This window comes from Salvelinus alpinus, chromosome 12 (assembly GCF_045679555.1).
Source record: "Salvelinus alpinus chromosome 12, SLU_Salpinus.1, whole genome shotgun sequence".
In the NCBI taxonomy this organism is placed as follows: Eukaryota; Metazoa; Chordata; class Actinopteri; order Salmoniformes; family Salmonidae; genus Salvelinus; species Salvelinus alpinus.
Genome location: NC_092097.1, coordinates 37,524,214 through 37,530,213, shown reverse-complemented (window position 1 = coordinate 37,530,213; position 6,000 = coordinate 37,524,214).

Here is a 6,000-nt window from a genome sequence, read left to right as displayed (position 1 = left end):
TCTTTCGATTCCTGTCAACCCTGTATTTTTTAGTCAAGTATATGATTAGCTTTCGATTAAACTAGATCACTCTGAAAGATGACGTCCGACATTTTGAGGCTTGATTTGCTACTATTTTCATTGTATAACCACGGTTTTGTATGGCTAAATATGCACATTTTCGAACAAACTCTATATGTATGTTGTAAAATGATGTTACAGGAGTGTCATCGGAAGAATTCTGAGAAGGTTAGTGAAAAAATTAATATATTTTGGCGATGATTACGTTATAGCTCTCTTTGGCTTGAATCGATGCTCTGGTAACGTTTGCACATGTGGTATGCTAACTTATCGATTTATTGTGTTTTCGCTGTAAAACGCTTAGAAAATCTGAAATATTGTCTGAAATCACAAGATCTGGGTCTTTCCATTGCTATGCTTTGTCTATTTTTATGAAATGTTTTATGATGAGTAAATTGGTCATACACGTTGCTCTCTGTAGTAATTCTAGTCGAGTTGTGATGGTCGGTGCAATTGTAAACTGTAATTTCTACCTGAAATATGCACTTTTTTCTAACAAAACCTATCCTATACCATAAATATGTTATCAGACTGTCATCTGATGAGGTTTTTTCTTGGTTAGTGGCTATTTATATCTTTATTTGGCCGAATTTGTGATAGCTACTGATGGAGTAAAAAACTGGTGGAGTAAAAAAAGTGGTGTCTTTTGCTAACGTGGTTAGCTAATAGATTTACATATTGTGTCTTCCCTGTAAAACATTTTAAAAAACAGAAATGATGGGTTTATTCACAAGATCTGTATCTTTCATCTGGTGTCTTGGACTTGTGATTTAATGATATTTAGATGCTACTATCTACTTGTGAAGCTATGCTAGCTATGCTAATCAGTGTGTGGGGGGGGGGTGGGGGGTGATCCCGGACCCGGGGTAGAGGCTCGTGAAAGGTTAAACGGAAGCAAATGGAATGTAACGGGGATGGAGCTATCCGAATTTGTCCAATAGAAATGATTGTTTTGCTATGTTGCTTCCGTTTGGTTCTTAAAACTTCTTATGGATAGGGGGCAGCATTTTCACGTTTGGATGAAAAGCGTGCCCAGAGTAAACTGCCTGCTACTCAGTCCCAGTTGCTAATATATGCATATTATTAGTAGATACCCTCTGAAGTTTCTAAACCTGTTTGAATGATGTCTGTGAGTATAACAGAACTCATATGGCAGGCAAAAACCTGAGAAAAAATCAAACCAGGAAGTGGGAAATCTGAGGTTGGTCGTTTTTCAACTCATTCCCTATTGAAGATACAGTGGGATATGGGTCATGTTGCGCTTCCTAAGGCTTCCACTAGATGTCAACAGTCTTTAGAACCGTGTCTGATGCTTCTACTGTGAAGTGAGGCTGAATGAGAGGGGATTGAGTCAGAGGTCTGGCAGAATGCTTTGAGCTCGTTCACGTGAGAGCGAGCTATGTTCCATTTGCTTTTCTGAAGACAAAGGAATTCTCCAGTTGGAACATTATTGAAGATTTATGTTAAAAACATCCTAAAGATTGATTCTATCCTTCGTTTGACATGTTTCTACGGACTGTAATATGACTTTTCGTTGGAACTTTTTCATGGACCTGCCCGCGCGTCGTGAGTTTAGATTGTGTACTGAACGCGCGAACAACATGGAGGAATTTGGAAATAAATGGACTTTATGGAACAAATCAAACATTTATTGTGGAACTAGGATTTCTGGGAGTGCATTCTGACGAAGATCATCAAAGGTAAGTGAATATTTATAATGCTATTTCTGACTTATGTTGACTCCAACATGGCAGATATCTTCTTGGGTTGTGTTGGTCTCTGAAAGCCGTACTCAGATTATTGCATGGTTTGCTTTTATTAATGTTTATTATGATTATTTATGTGATTTGATATGGCTCTGTGCAAATTCACAGGATGTTTTGGAGGCAAAGCCAAATGTAAACTGAGGTTTTTGGATATAAATATGAACTTGATCAAACAAAACATACATGTATTGTGTAACATGTTGTCCCGGGAGTGTCATCTGATGAAGAATATCAAAGATTCTTAATTTAATTATGAGATTTCTGTTGATTGAATTTGGCGCCCTGCAATTTCATTAGCTGTTGGCGAGCGGAACCCCAGTCCTAGACAGGTTAAACAGTAGATGGTCACAAAATCAATGAATGATAGAGAGCTTAAACTTCTTCAATTCAACCATTATTGGGTTCGCATGTAATTCGTTACTCCCCAACTCTGAATAGAAGGGACCCTAAATATTTATGTTCACTACCACAATTATTCATGTTCAAGTAACTTCAATCGTTATACTTCAGAATACATCATGTAATTTAGTGTCAAACAGTTCATAAAACAAAACAAAACAGTAAAGTATTTAGAACTTTAAAAGATAACCATATGGGTGGTGATGTCACTTTATTACTATAAGTATTGAACACTGACTTACCTTGGGTTACTCAAATGGTTCTAGGCAACGGGTTTCCATCTCTTTCCAAGATGGTGTAGCAGTTCAGACGTCTTTGTCTTTGTCTTGTCATGTCCCGTGTATATATATATTTTTCTTTGTATATGTTTTGTATATATTTTTTATATTTTTAACCTCAATTTCCACATACTCTCCTGCAACCCGCCTCACCCAATGTGGTATGTATCTGCTATTTTCTATACTTTATAACTGGAACCCCCAACAGAAGCAAGCCAGCTAAATAGCTACTAGCTAGTAGTAAGTTAGCCACTGCTAGCGGTCATCAGCTAACCTTAGCCCATTCATTCCTGCCAGTCTGCACAGCGCGACTCAACCCAGAGCATACCGGACTGCTTTTTATCCACCAAATCTCCACATCTCAGGATTCCGCAAGCTCTGAACCTTTTCAACTGGATCGTCGCAGCTAGCTAGCTGCTATCCGAGTGGCTACTCCTGGCTAACGTCTCTGTCCCGAAGCAAGCACCAGTTAGCCTGGAACTAGCCTTGTGCTAGGCCCATCTCCTGGCTAGCTGAAGCGGGCCATCAGCCACTCCTTGGGCTACAATACCTATTTTGCCAATTGGTCTGGACCCCTTTTACTGACGACACGGAGCCCCGCCGATCCATCACGACTGGTCTACCGACGTAACCGTCCGAGGGAACTACAACAGACTCTTCCATCGCGATGTCCCCCTAAGGCCCTTCTGCTAGCCCCGGCTTGCTAGCTGTCTGAATCACCGTGTCTCCAGCTCGCCTAGCTACTCACTGGTCCCTATGATCACATGGCTACGCATGCCTCTCCCTAATGTCAATATGCCTTGTCCATTGCTATTTTGGTTAGTGATTATTGTCTTATTTCACTGTAGAGCCTCCAGCCCTGCTCCATATGCCTTAGCTAGCCCTTTTGTTCCACCTCGCACACATGCAGTGACCTCACCTGATTTAAATGGTTTCTGTAGAGACAAAACCTCTCTCATTGTCACTCAATACCTAGGTTTACCTCCACTGTATTCCCATCCTACCATACCCTTGTCTGTACATTATGCCTTGAATCTATTATTCCGCGCCCAGAAACCTGCTCCTTTTACTGTTCCCGAACGCGCTAGACGACCAGTTCTTATAGCCTATAGCTGTACCCTTATCCTACTACTCCTCTGTTCCTCTGCTGATGTAGAGGGTAATCCTAGCCCTGCAGTGCCTAGCTCCACTCCCATTCCCCAGGCGATCGCATTTGTTGACTTCTGTAACCGTAAAAGCCTTGGTTTCATGCATGTTAACACTAGAAGCCTCCTCCCTAAGTGTGTTTTTTATTCACTTCTTTAGCACACTTTGCCAACCCGGATGTCCTAGCAGTGTCTGAATCCTGGCTTAGGAAGGCCACCAAAAATCCAGAAATTTCCATCCCTAACTATAACATTTTACGACAAGATAGAACTGCCAAAGGGGGTAGAGTTGCAATCTACTGCAGAGATAACCTGCAGTTCTGTCATACTATCCAGGTCTGTGCCCAAACAATTAGAGCTTCTACCCCCCAAAAAAACACCTTTCCAGAAACAAGTCTCTCACCGTTGCCGCTTGTTATAGACCACCTTCAGCCCCCAGCTGTGCCCTGGACACCATATATGAATTGATGGCCCCCCATCTATCTTCAGAGCTTGTACTGTTAGGTGACCTAGGAAATGCTTAACTTCTCTAGGATAGGGGGCAGCATTTTCACGTTTGGATGAAAAGCATACCCATATTCAACTGCCAGCTACTCATCCCCAGAAGATAAGATATGCATATTATTAGTAGATTTGGATAGAAAACACTCTGAAGTTTCTAAAACTGTTTGAATCAAGTCTGTGAGTATAACAGAACTTATTTAGCAGGCGAAACCCCGAGGACAAACCGTTTTTTGAGGTCACTCTCTTTTCAATGAAATTTCATTGGGAATACAGATTTCTAATTGACCTTCTTGCAATTCCTACAGCTTCCACTGGATGTCAACAGTCTTTAGAAATTGGTTGAGGTTTTTTCCTTTGTGTAATGAAGAAGTACGGCCATCTTGAACGAGGGGCACTTGAGGTGTACTGTTAGTTAGTTAGCGAGACCAGAAAGCTAGCTATAGTTTGTTTTAATCCTGTATTGAACACAGATCATCCCATCTTCAATTTGATCGATTATTTACGTTAAATACCAAAAGTTGTATTACAAAAGTAGTTTGAAATGTTTTGGCAAAGTTTACAGGTAACTTTTGAGATATTTTGTAGTCACGTTGCACAAGTTGGAACCGGTGTTTTTCTGAATCAAACGTGCCAAATAAATGGACATTTTGGATATATATCGACGGAATTAATCGAACAAAAGGACCATTTGTGATGTTTATGGGACATATTGGAGTGCAAACAACAGAAGCTCGTCAAAGGTAAGGAATGAATTATATTTTTATTTCTGCGTTTTGTGTCGTGCCTGCAGGGTTGAAATATGCTTCTCTCTCTTTGTTAACTCTGTTGCTATCCTCAGATAATGGCATCGTTTGCTTTCGCCGAAAAGCCTATTTGAATTCTGACATGTTGGCTGGATTCACAACAAGTGTAGCTTTAATTTGGTATCTTTCATGTGTGATTTAATGAAAGTTTGATTTTTATAGTAATTCACAAAGGAAGCCCCAAAACATCACTGCTCTAGAGGAGATCTGCATGGAGGAATGGGCCAAAATACCAGCAACAGTGTGTGAAAACCTTGTGAAGACTTACAGAAAACGTTTGACCTCTGTCATTGCCAACAAAGGGTATATAACAAAGTATTGAGATAAACTTTTGTTATTGACCAAATATTTATTTTCCACCATAATTTGCAAATAAATTCATTAAAAATCCTACAATGTGATTTTCTGGATTTCTTTTCTCATTTTGTCTGTCATAGTTGAAGTGTACCTATGATGAAAATTACAGGCCTCTCTCATCTTTTTAACCCTTTCACACGTACCATCACACGGGTGTGATCGTTCTACAGTGGTCCCTGAAGCGTACGATCACACCCGTGTGATTAGAACACTCATTTAGAACGCTCGTTTAGAACGGCCAGTTTCGAATGACGCAACAATCAGCGTTTGAGCTGGCCACACTTTTTTCAGAAACTATTTACACAAACACAGTCCTTACAAAGTTATGTCCAGAATGTGAGCAGTTTATTTTTGGATTCAATGTTCAGATATTCACAGAAGAATATATAGCATAACACAATCATCCTAACCGGAAAAATGTAGGCTACATTTGTCCTAGCGCTGAGGAAAGATTGACCCAACACAAGCAGTCATATTTTCTAACTCTCGGCTGACATAAACTACAATATGAATTAGCTAATAGCAATTATTATGTATAATTAATCACATCACGGGTGAGCACACCATTGATCGAAATAATTAGGTAAAGCACTTTTTAGAAATCGAAAGTAATCCGACGATTAGTTTCAGCGCGCAGCCATGCATTTTTTTTTCCTCACAGAAACCGAAGATAATAAGAGAAGACGAG